This window comes from Callithrix jacchus, chromosome 21 (assembly GCF_049354715.1).
Source record: "Callithrix jacchus isolate 240 chromosome 21, calJac240_pri, whole genome shotgun sequence".
Lineage (NCBI taxonomy): Eukaryota > Metazoa > Chordata > Mammalia > Primates > Cebidae > Callithrix > Callithrix jacchus.
The window spans coordinates 4,852,080-4,865,127 of NC_133522.1; the positions used below are offsets into that span (position 1 = coordinate 4,852,080).

General features: G+C 39.7%; 1 long non-coding RNA gene across 1 annotated transcript in view; it reads right to left on the reverse strand.

The window, feature by feature from the left end:
- LOC144580691 (uncharacterized) overlaps positions 1-6,329 on the reverse strand; it is a 55,471-nt gene extending 49,142 nt beyond the window's left edge. Inside the window, exon 1 of the long non-coding RNA XR_013530686.1 lies at positions 6,145-6,329. This is a non-coding gene — a long non-coding RNA (uncharacterized LOC144580691). The remainder of the gene's footprint in view (positions 1-6,144) is intronic.
- Between the last annotated feature and the right edge of the window lie 6,719 nt (positions 6,330-13,048).

The following is a 13,048-nucleotide window of genomic DNA, read 5'->3' on the forward strand; positions in this document are numbered from 1 at the left end:
AAGCACTTGGGTAGAGTACTTGTTGAAACGTGAAAGAAAAAGCAATGGCAATGCAGTGTGAAGCCATCTCCCAGAAAAAACTACGTTTTGGTGAAAACTGTTGTAAATCAGTAGGGACCACGGGAAGCCTTTGAGCCTGTGATCTGAGGCTATGTTTTCAGCAGATTAACATCACATGTGATTACAGGGCAATTTGCTAAGACTTTCCAAAGTAGGGAAACTAACAGGTAACTCTTTTGGAGGTCTATAAAGAGTTAATGAAGACATAAATTAAGATTTAAAAGAGTATTGCAAGACTGAGGGTAAACGAGTAAACATTTCAGTAGTGAAATCTGTCAAGACTTGAGAATTAGTCTGTTACAACAACATACCTTTGACTAAGTAATTCGTAAACAACAAAAATCTATTGCTCACAGTTCTGGAGGCCAGGAAGTCCAGCATTAAGGTGCCGGCAGGTTTCATGTCTGGTGAGGCCCTATTTTCATAGATGGCACTTTTTATGTATCCTCACACGGTAAAATCCAGCTCCTCAGTTTTCTTTTATAAGGGCACTAATCCCATTTGTAAGGAATCAACCCTCATGAAATAATCACCTCGTAAGACAATCACCTTGGAGATTAGGTTACAACAGATGAATTTCGGGGGACGTAAACATTCAGACCATGGAAATAACTCTTTGAAGGTCAGCATAAGGAATTGATATAAGGAAAAAATATGCCTGGTGTTGAGCCTGAGCAACTAAAGAGAAGTCGCTGAGAGAAATGTGGCATTGCGCAGAAAGCGGAGAATAAGGAGGGCGAGTGAACTGCAGGGTGCTGAGCAGACAGTGAGTCCTGAAATAGCCATATTGAACTTGCTATACCAGCTGCGACATGGAAAAAGCCCCGTCAAACTGCACTCCTCAACCATACCTTGGCTTTCTGTTGAAACTGTTCTCTGTAACCGTAAATGTGACAGGCAAGCGGTCCAGACCCACGCCGTCTAGCAAGCAGTCCAGACTCTCGCCGTCTAGGCCCCTGTGACTAAGGTCTGTAATTTCCACCCTACCCAGGCAGTGTGTAAACTAACACATATCTTGACTTCTGTAAACCACATAAGTAACAATAGGAATATCCAAAGTCCCCTGGCCCTCAGAATGTCTGGAGCCCCTCACCCTCATCTCAGCCCCGGAGGCGTTTTATGGAATGTCTGAAGCCCCTCACCCCCATCCCCCACCCTCACCCCCAAGGTGATTTACTGGCATAAAAGGTCTTGACACCCTCCTTTTGGGGCCACGGGTTGGAGAGACACAAGTCCTCCATGGCCGCTGGCAATAAGGACCCTGCAGTTTGGCATACTTTTGTCTTGGTATTGACTTTCTGTGCTCACTCCAGTACAACACCAGCAAACATCCAAGTGAAGGTAATTAACAGGCAGTATCAGTAGCTGGAAAAATACTGAAGCTGAAAGTGTAGCACTTGAAATCATGTAAACAGAGATGATTGAAGTTGGGAAAATATGAGACAAAACAGAGTATGGGGATAGACATTAAAAGAAATAAGGAAAACACTTGGAATTTGCTAAATTTAAGTTAAAAGCAAAATAGGAGGGACCAAAGGGGACAGAACAAAAGGTCCCACAGGATGTTTGGGGAAAACCATGGCAGCATATGCCATCAAGATGAGAAAAGACCACCTTTCCAAGAGACAGTCTATGAGCACAGCAAGGGTGCTGAGACAGCAGGAAGAAGGATGATATTTTCTTATGATTAAAATAATTTTGGTAATCAAGTGCTCATTACTATTTTAATTAAAGCTCTCTCTAAACTCTGTTTTTCAAGTGTTTCTAAGTACATACAATATTAGTAGTGCCAAGCAAACATGAGTATATTATAGAATAAATATCAGTGTAACGATATTAAAATAAGTTTCAATTTATTTAGCATCATATTCGTGCTTCTAGAAAACCACTTATGCAAACAGCAATATGTATTTTCTGCATACAACTTTAGAGGATTTGTATTGGTAACTTAGTCCTTTTGGAGCCATTATTAAACCAGGGAATTGTTTTCATTGTTGTCCCAAGAATTCCAATGTAAACTAATCTACAACCCGAGGAGAGATACGAAAAAATATCAGCTGTGAACTTGCTGTGTGAACATTGAAAGGACGTAACTTCACTAATCTCACTTTTCTCTTTCTTCGTATAAACTGTAGGTGCTGAATAAATCTCCAATGCACCTTCTTGACTTTCTATACATGCTAATATATTCCTGAAATACCTTTTAACTAATTAGCTTGTTTAATATATAATGCTGGATCTGATAAAAGGAATGAAAACAGGAAGATAAAAAAGAAGACTAGGAAGAACTGCAGGCCTCCCATACACAGAAAGAAAGTTCTATTAGGTTCAGAAAAGAAGCTTCAGTTATATGATAAGATATAGAAAATGTAACATTGGATGCTCAGCCATGCTCTTTTGCTCCAGGGACTGACAGATTAAAATAGCAAGGACTGTTGTTTTAAGAAAAATATTAAGCTCTAAAACTGAGCTCTTCTACCAGGGAATATCCTGCAAAGATTAACAAGAGACTATTGGATCTCAGCCACTGTTAAAAATTGGTACCTAATCCTTTAAAAAAAAAAATACACACAGCTCTTTCGAGATCCCCTTGCTCCTAAGAGGCGGGGGTAAAAAGTCAGGTACTTACGAGTCTCTTAAATGAATCTCTGCCAGGAAGATGAATCGTGATCCACCCGCCTCGGCCTCCCAAAGTGCTGGGATTACAGGCGTGAGCCACCGCGCCCGGCCGCTTCATGTTTTTTCTAATGCAGATGTTAGTATAGTGCAGATTTTGTGGCTATAGTGCCATATTTCTGTCTGCTTACATTTTGAGGTTCAAAGAAATACTTTATGACCTATTTTCATTATAAATATTAACTCCATGGATTTTTTATTTTTGTTTTCCATCTGTCACTACATTCCTGGAATTTCCTAGGACATACTACTTTTCAATATAGATATAAGTACAGCTATAGCTACAGATCTAGCTACAGATGAAAAGTTGAATTTCAGGTGTAGGTAAAAATACGGATACAGCTACAGATACAGAAACAGACATAAATAGAAATGAGCATGCATTAATGAAATGACTAGTAGAATAAGCATTGAAATATATATTGTTGGTGGTGAAATTTTGAGTGATTTTTTTGTTTGTTTGTTTGATAATAGTGTTTTTTGTTTTCTTTTTATTTTTGAGACAGAGTCTTGCTCTGTCACCAGGCGCCAGGCTGGAGTGCAGTGGCGCGACCTCGGCTCACTGCAACCTCTGCCTCCCGGGTTCAAGCAATTCTCCTGCCTCAGCCTCCCGAGTAGCTGGGACTACAGACACGCGCCACTATGCCCAGCTATTTTTTTTTTTTTTGTATTTTTAGTAGGACAGGGTTTCACCATGTTGGCCAGGATGGTCTGGATCTCTTGTCCTCATGATCCTCCCGCCTCGGCCTCCTAAAGTGCTGGGAGTACAGGCGTGAGCCACCACGTGCAACCTGCTATTTTAAGGCACATAATAAAAACAAAAACCAAAGCTGGCACATACAGGTCTATGAGAATAACTTTAGCTGCTCAGGGACGTACGGCAATGGCCGCTTTCAAGGTTCCATCAGCATCTGAATCCCAGTCACATCAAATTCAACTGTCTCCCTCAGTTCAACTAGTTGTACTTTTATTTCCCTTAGAGTAAAGAAACGAGCTCACTCTTTATTTCCTCCCAACCCTGTGGTTCTTGGTATAAATTCTGTTTGGAGTGAGAATATTCAAGACCAACTTCTGCCATTCCATTACAAGCCTCTTATGTCTCAACAGTGTCTGGCTTTTAGTATTCAAACATTCTCAGCTTTCAGATGAATATCCCGAATTGAATATTACAAAAGCCTACTTAGGAGCTATAAAGTCAAGAATCTGACTCTCTTTGGAGTTTATTTTGTTGCTGTTGTTGATGTTGTTTTTCCCGCTAAGGCAATAGATCTCACATTTATTCCTAGTTTAATCATGAACGGTGCACAGTTAAAAGACAATTATCATGAAGGAAAACTAAAGTAGACAGTACTTCAAAATGTTATCCATTTTCATTTCTATGCACAAGCCATTTTCTCTGGATGATAGCATTTATCCTTGTTTACAATGTTGACTGTAACTCTTTTGTGAAAATTAGTAAGTTAATTATGGATTAAAAAATTAACAATTTGGTTATTATCAGACCTCTTTATAGTCATTCAGAGTCCTCATTACAGTATCTTTATACTTGTTGTCAATTAAATTTGGCTGTTTTTGCTCTGAAAAAGCAACTGAGAGAAGTAACAGTTACTGCTAAAATAAAGCTTGCATTTTAAGGTTCTCTCTTTTCTACTGACTTTTTGAAAGGAATTGTAGAGCATAAAATCCCCTGAACAAAATGTCCCTTTTTCCTCTTTAAGTTCTCCCATCCTCCTCATCCCTACTCCAGTTTTCCTATAGGTTTAACCATGTACGATTACTGGTATGGAAGATTAGATCTGTAATGAGAAGGGGATGTTCTGTAATTCTCAGCTGAAGAGTCAGCAAGTGCAATGACACCTTTTTCTCAGGGGTACTGCCCGTAGTGCCTCAAGGGCCACATTATCCCAAGTCTTTCGGAAACTGACATAGTTGAGAAAACCTCCATCCTAATCTTGCTCTGAAATTAGGTTTTAATAAATGTGTTCTCTTCTTCATGTCCTCCCTTTAGCAAGTTAAATTTCTGATTGATTTAGCTAATGACGGATAATAAAAACCACAGTTCCTCAAATGCTACTCCTTCCCAGTGGAGTGGTCTTTGAAGAAAGCTCTGATGATAAAGTTGCTTTTTAAATGATCCAAAGAGTTTATAGATAAAATGTATTTCCATACCATGGAAGAGAATAACAAGGTTAATGAAAAGATAGTAGGCTCAAAATGGAGTCACTCATGATAAAGTTTCATATTACTTATCTGAGAACTAAAATGTTTATTTGTATGAATCAGACCTTCTTAGAAATTAGGAAAAAGATGAGAGCCAAATTCCCAAACAGGGTGGTTTTCAAAGAAAAAATAATGGGAGATTCACAGCAACCAAACAAAATAGGATGGGTAAATCTGAGCAGGCATTACAGGGAAGTCCCCTCGGCTTTAACCCCCACAAGGAAAGCGCCTGAGGACAACCAATCCACTTTCCATCCTGTTCTGCTTGTTTTTATTTGTTTTGTTTTACTGCTAAATCTGCCTTTCAAAGCCAATCTTTCAGCCACTCCTGGCAGAGCTGCTTCTACTCTGTGGACTGAATACTGCCTGGTTCACGAATTGCTAATAAAAGCCAATTACAGCTTAAAAACTCAATTTATCAAAATTTTGTTCTTGACAATAATGATACTCGTTTAGTAATTTACAATACTTTTACATACATATGTCACTTGCTTTTTGATTCTATATTTTACGAAATAAGTATTTACTGAATATTTATCACATGTCTGGCACTAAGTTGGTCATAGTGGGTACAATGAAGTGTAAGAGAGTACCCAACAACCCAGTGGAGATGGAGGCATTGCCATTGCTGTTTAAAGAAGAGAGAAACAGTCTCAGAAAGATTAAGCAATTTTCCAAGGTCACTAATAGGGAAATCGATAGCTGAATCTAGTATTCCCTCAGTGAGAATATGATTTTGTATCACCCACTAATACTTCCATTAGATCATTTACATTAATAATGTGTATATATATTTATATTTTCCTTGGTCATCATAAAACAAAAAGTAATACTTCTGGCTACAGAAAAAATAAATCAGCTTTATTTGAAACCAGATTTTCATGCAGATTTGCGTCTCCAGCATAAAAACATTTTACACTGCAATCGATGAACACAAAATTCAGATTCTAAATTGTCAAGCTTCTGTCTGTGTAGAGTTCAGGTATTTGCGACGCAAGGTAGTTGAGGGAAGAGAGAATTTTATCCCTGAACTGGATTTGTTAAGCCAGACTCTTCCAGGGCTTATTGCCTATTCAATGACTCGCTAGCCTATCAGTCTACTGTAGAAATAAAAGCTGCATTTACTTTTCTTTCTTTAATCTCGACATTCTTAATTGCCATATTGACAAAAAAGAAACAGTTGTTTACCTTCCAAATTCTCTGGAGCACCAGCCAAATTAATCCTTTTAAGCCATGTTTCTTCAGCTCCAGAAACAAGTAGAATGCAAAGTAGCAAGAGGCTCCCTTAGCAGGCAGCAGACACAAGTTGCCAAGATATTAAGCTTCACTGAGAGACCCCTGAGGGCATTTACTTCTCACTTTGGAACAGCCCTGAGCTCAGGGAGGGGGTGTGTGCACAAATAGAGCTAGGGGAGGGAGTAGGCCAGCTAGGCAACTCCCTGTGCTGTCAGTCTGCAAGGGAAAGCCCAGTAAACGCTGCTGATTGCCTCCCCTTACGCCATTTCCCCTTCTTTCTTGATAACAGATGCCAGCTACGGTCTCAACCACCATTTGTTTAGTCTGAGTGATGAATCAGGATCGGTTTGAACTGAACTTGATATCTCATTTCCTTTGAAAGATGCTTTTATTCCTATACTCCTTGCGGCTACAGGTGGCTATTTGACCCCAATTCTGAAAAACACTATGAAAGCGAGAAAATGTCAGAATAGATCTGGCTGACACCACCCCTTCTTCCCCCTTGTTTGGGACACTGCTGTGATGCTGTACCCACAACCCAGAGGCGGGAAGACAGCCATTCCAGAGGAAGTGAGACCTAAATATAGTGTAGAAATGATCAGGTGAAAGAGGATGGAGAACAGGACTCCAAGAAGAAAAGGGCTCTACATAAAACCCAGGCAAGAAACAATACGGAAACAGAGCCTTTAATAGGACCATGATAAAGTGTGAGGCTACGCGTAGAAAGAAACAAATCAGAGAAATAGGCAATGATTAGATTATGCAGGACATTCTGAGCCACAGGAAGGGATTTTTATTTTAAAGTAAAAGCAAATGAGAACTATTGAAAGCTTTTACTCAAGGTGAGAGAATTAAATTAACACCTTAGAAGAAGAATGCATGGTGTATCCGAAGTGCAGGTTCCGTCTCCGCCTTTCAGGGTAACGCTTTGCTCTGGGGGCAGAATGCAGGGGCTTTTAAAGGGGAACTGGCCATGAATGGCATGCAGGGGAGGAAGCAGGCAGACGCGGGGCCCATGTGACCCACTTTGGTGCCTTATCTGCCAGGTGGTCCAGCTGGCATCATCATAGGTAGTGGCAGGTTTTAAAGCGGCCATTATCTGAGATACTCTCCAGGTGGGAGAGAGTTCCATCAGGAGCATACTTTAGGATGCAAATTGACTAATGTCAATTGAGAGAATCTCCTGGGGAGACAGAGTTTCATCTCTGGAACTTCTAAGTCAGACTATAATTAGGTAAGCTGTCCATGTGGGCAGTGCCTGGTGAAGAGAAAGTAAAGGTTATAATTGCATTTCTAAAGAGCTAAGAAAGAAGTGGAAAACAGGAAAGAACAAGGAAAGAGAGAAGAACAAATTCATTTAAAAAATAAGACTCTCTCTTAGAAAAATGAGGGTACTCAGTTACAGTAGGATTTTAATAGAGACGGGAAACATGAAAATTACAGTTGTAATAATTTCAGTGAGAGATTATGTGGGCAGAGGAAGGCTACTGACACTGGTACTATTGAGAAGTGAGTGGAATGTGGATATTTAGAAGGCAGAGCAAGCAGGAGCTCATGAGTGAATGAATACAGCGGGAAAGCGCAGAAGTCAGGAGTACCTCCCAATTTCTGGTTCTGGCAGCTGTCAGGTGCAATGCCAGTCACGGAAAGCGGAAAGACAGAGGGAAGAGTAGGCTTGAAGGGCATCTCTGAGGTGTTCGTGAGTCCTCCAAGGGGAGATGAAAGGCAGAGTCAGGAGTGAGATTGGAACTAACCCAAACAACAGAGGCCAGAAGACGTTCAATGCCCTTTCCAACAGCAGAGATAAATCCGGTGTGTCCGAAACAGATGCGTGCAGGAACCCTGACGTAGCCCATCATTTCAGGTAACAAATCTGAAACTTCACTGAGCATAAGACTCGCTCAGAGAAAACTTGCTGCAGGGTATGTTTCTGGGTTCCTCACCAAGATACTGCACTTTAAGGGGCCTGCCCTCCGGCTGATTCAAAAGTTGCATTTATACAAATCGGAATCCTATGATGATTGTTATTCATGTAGAAGGGAAAGACAAGCACGGGTGTCGGGGCAGAGCTCAAAGAGACAGGAAGAGAATCAAGAACACTGAGCTCTAAGGAAGGAGTGGGAATTACCTTGTTTTTTTACTCTACGCTTTTCAGAAAGTAGAGAAGACCGACGGTGCCAAATTTAGGAGGAGCTGTGCTAAATTTTACTTTAGTTTCTCAAGCAAGACTGAGAATACCATCAGTTCAGAAGAGAAGTCACCAGATAGAAGAGATACATGTTTTCTTGTCTGTTTTTTTGACATTTAGTTGCAATTCACGAGTAACTATAGAATATTTAAGCCCACTTTCTCAAATGTCCTATGTGTATGATGTTTTCTTATAAATTGTTTTTAAGTTCTGTTGATAATACTTAAAGTCCTTTTAATTATAAAAATATTATAAATATCAAAACTAAAAGATTTACGATTAATATTATAGACAAGTAGCAACAAATTACATAATCCATTGTTGAGAAAAGGATAAATTGACAAACAAACATGCAGAGTGGCTATTAAACAAGTTTCTGTTTGTTTGTTTTCAGAATCACGTAACAGGGACGTCAGGACAAATGGATTATACATTTTTATTTTAATAGATATTGTCAGATTACTTTTCAGAATGGTTGTGGCCAGCCTTTGTGCTCCCACTGACAGGACTTGAATTTCCCCATATACTTGGCACTCCTCAACCTTATCAATCTTCTAATTTTTCCCAATATGATAGCTGAAAAAATATTTCTTAATTGGTGCTTTAATTTTCATTTCTTTGATGATCAGAAAGATTTCTATATTTCTATTGGCAATATGTATTTTCTTTCAATAGACTTCCTCGTAATCATGGGTTTTTTTAAAGTTTATTTTATTTTATTTTGGATTCTGGGGTCCCTGTGCAGAATGTGCAGGTTTGTTACATAGGCGGACATCTGCCATGGTGCTTTGCTGCACATACTAACGCATCACCTGGGTATTAAGCCCCATACACATTAGTCGTCCTGATGCTCTCCCTCCTTCACCTTCCCCACAGGTCCCCGTGTGTGTGTCCCTTTCTGTGCCTGTGTCCATGCATTTTTATTGTCCTGCTCCCACTTATGAGCGAGAACATGCAGTGTTTGGTTTTCTGTTCCTGTGTTAGATTGCTGAGCATGCTGGCTTCCAATTTCATTTCACCCATGTCCCTGCAGAGGACATGATCTCGTTCCCTTTTATGGCCTCACAGTATTCCATGGTGTGTATGTGCCCATTTTCTTTATTCAGTCTATCCTTGATGGGCATTTGGGTTGGTTCCAAGTCTTTGCTATTGTGAATAGTGCTACAATAAACACACATGCACATGTACCTTTATAACAGAATGATTTATATCCCTCTGGGTATATTCCCAGTAATGGGAATGCTGATCAAATGGTATTTCTGGTTCTAAATCCTTGAGGAATAGCTACGCTGCCCTCTGCAGAGGTTGATCTGATTTACATTCCCACCACCAGTGTAAAAGCGTTCCTATTTTTCCACAGTCTCACTGCCGTGTATTGTTTCTGACTTTTTACTAATCGCTATTCTGAGTGCTGAGATGGTATCTCATTGTGGTTTGATGTACATTTCTCTAATAATCAGTGATGTTGAGCTTTTTTCATATGTTTGTTGACCACATAAATGTCTCCTTTTGAGAAGTGTCTGTGCGTGTCCTTTGCCTACTTTTTGATGAGGTTGTTTGGATTTTTTCTTCTTGTAAATTTGTTTAAATTCCTTGTAAATTCTAGATATTAGGCCTTTCTCAGATGAGTAGATTGAAAGAATTTTCTCTCATTCTGTACGTTGCCTGCTCACCCTGATGGTAGTTGCTTTTGCTGTGCAGAAGCTCTTTAGTTTTACTAGATCCTGTTCATCCATATTAGCTTCTGTTGCAATTGCTGTTGGTGATTTCATCATAAAATCTTTGCCCATACCTATTTCCCGAATGATATTGCCTAGATTTTCTGCTGGATTTTTTATGCTTTTGGGTTTTATGTTTGAGTTAATTTTTTTTTAAATTTTTTATTGCATTTTACGTTTTGGGGTACATGAGCAGAACATGCAAGACAGTTGTGTAGGTACACACATGGTAGTGTGTTTTGCTTCCTTTCTCCCCTTCACCCACATTTGGCATTTCTCCCCAGGCTATCCCTCCCCACCTCCCCCTCCCACTGGCCCTCCCCTTTTCCCCCCAATAGACCCCAGTGTTTAGTACTCCCCTCCCTGTGTCCATGTGTTCTCATTTTTCATCACCCGCCTATGAGTGAGAATACGCAGTGTTTCATTTTCTGTTCTTGTGTCAGTTTGCTGAGGATGACGTTCTCCAGATTCATCCATGTCCCTACAAACGACACAAACTCATCATTTCTGATTGCTGCATAATATTCCATGGTGTATATGTGCCACATTTTTCCAATCCAGTTTTTTGTTGATCTTTTCAAAAAACCAGCTCTTGGATTTATTGATTTTTTGAAGGGTTTTTCGTGTCTCTATCTCCTTCAGTTCAGCTCTGATCTTAGTTATTTCTTGTCTTCTGCTGGGTTTTGAGTTTTTTTGATCTTGCTCCTCTAGCTCTTTCAATTTTGACGATAGGGTGCCAATTTTGGATCTCTCCATTCTCCTCATATGGGCACTTATTGCTATATACTTTCCTCTAGAGACTGCTTTAAATGTGTCCCAGAGATTCTGGCACGTTGTGTCTTCGTTCTCATTGGTTTCGAAGAACTTCTTTATTTCTGCCTTCATTTCATTGTTTACCCAGTCAACGTTCAAGAGCCAGTTGTTCAGTTTCCATGAAGCTGTGCAGTTCTGGGTTGGTTTCTGAATTCTGAGTTCTAACTTGATTGCACTGTGGTCTGAGAGGCTGTTTGTTATGATTTCAGTTGTTTTGCATTTGCTGAGCAGTGCTTTACGTCCAATTATGTGGTCAATTTTAGAGTAGGTGTGATGTGGTGCTGAGAAGAATGTATATTCTGTGGATTTGGGGTGGAGAGTTCTGTAAATGTCTATCAGGTTTGCTTGCTCCAGGTCTGAGTTCAAGCTCTGGATATCCTTGTTGATTTTCTGTCTGGTTGATCTGTCTAATATTGACAGTGGAGTCTTAAAGTCTCCCACTATTATTGTGTGGGAGTCTAAGTCTCTTTGTAAGTCATTAAGAACTTGCCTTATATATCTGGGTGCTCCTGCATTGGGCCCATATATGTTTAGGATCGTTAGCTCTTCTTGTTGTATCGATCCTTTTACCATTATGTAATGGCCTTCTTTGTCTCTTTTGATCTTTGTTGCTTTAAAGTCTATTTTATCAGAGATGAGAATTGCAACTCCTGCTTTTTTTTGCTTTCCATTAGCTTGGTAAATCTTCCTCCATCCCTTCATTTTCAGCCTTTGTGTATCCTTGCCTGTGAGATGGGTTTCCTGGATACAGCACACTGATGGGTTTTGGCTTTTTATCCAATTTGCCAGTCTGTGTCTTTTGATTGGTGCATTTAGTCCATTTACATTTAGGGTTAATATTGTTATGCGTGAATTTGATACTGCCATTTTGATGCTAAGTGGCTGTTTTGCCTGTTAGTTGTTGTAGATTCTTCATTATGTTGATGCTCTTTAGCATTTAGTGTGATTTTGGAATGGCTGGTGCTGGTTGTTCCTTTCTATGTGTAGTGCCTCTTTCAGGAGCTCTTGTAAAGTAGGCCTGGTGGTGACAAAATCTCAGAGTACTTGCTTGTTTGCAAAGGATTTTATTTTTCCTTCACTTCTGAAGCTCAGTTTGGCTGGATATGAAATTCTGGGTTGAAAGTTCTTTTCTTTAAGAATGTTGAATATTGGCCCCCACTCTCTTCTGGCTTGTAGTGTTTCTGCCGAGCGATCTGCTGTGAGTCTGATGGGCTTCCCTTTGTGGGTGACCCGACCTTTCTCTCTGGCTGCCCTTAGTATTTTCTCCTTTATTTCAACCCTGTTGAATCTGACGATTATGTGCCTTGGAGTTGCTCTTCTTGCAGAAATATTGTGGTGTTCTCTGTATTTCCTGCATTTGAGTGTTGGCCTGTCTTGCTAGGTGGGGGAAGTTTTCCTGGATGATGTCCTGAAGAGTATTCTCCAGCTTGGATTCATTCTCTTCATCCCCTTCTGGTACACCTGTCAAACGTAGGTTAGGTCTTTTCACATAGTCCCACATTTCTTGGAGACGTTGTTCATTCCTTTTTGTGCTTTTTTCTCTGATCTTGGTTTCTCATTTTATTTCATTGAGTTGATCTTCAACTTCAGATATTCTTTCTTCTGCTTGGTCAATTCAGCTATTGAAACTTGTGCATGCTTCGCGAAGTTCTCGTATTGTGGTTTTCAGCTCCTTTAATTCATTCATATTCCTCTCTAAGTTATCCATTCTTGTTATCATTTCCTCAAATCTTTTTTCATATCTTTTTTCAAGGTTCTTAGTTTCTTTGCATTGATTTAATACATGTTCTTTTAGCTCACCAAAGTTTCTCATTATCCACCTTCTGAAGTCTAATTCCGTCATTTCATCACAGTCATTCTCCGTCCAGCTTTGTTCCCTTGCTGGTGAGGAGTTTTGGTCCTTTCTAGGAAGCAAGGTGTTCTGGTTTCGGGTGTTTTCTGAGTTAATTTTTATATAATGTGTAAGTAAGAAGTCAAGTTTCAGTTTTCTGAATATGGCTAGCCAATTTTCCCATCACCGTTTAGGTTATTTAATGAGTTTTGATTGAGAGAAAGATATACTTTAAATGTGTCTTTTGGTTATAAAACAAAAACATTATTCTTTTTATAAGGGGAAAATATCCAAGGCCATATGAGG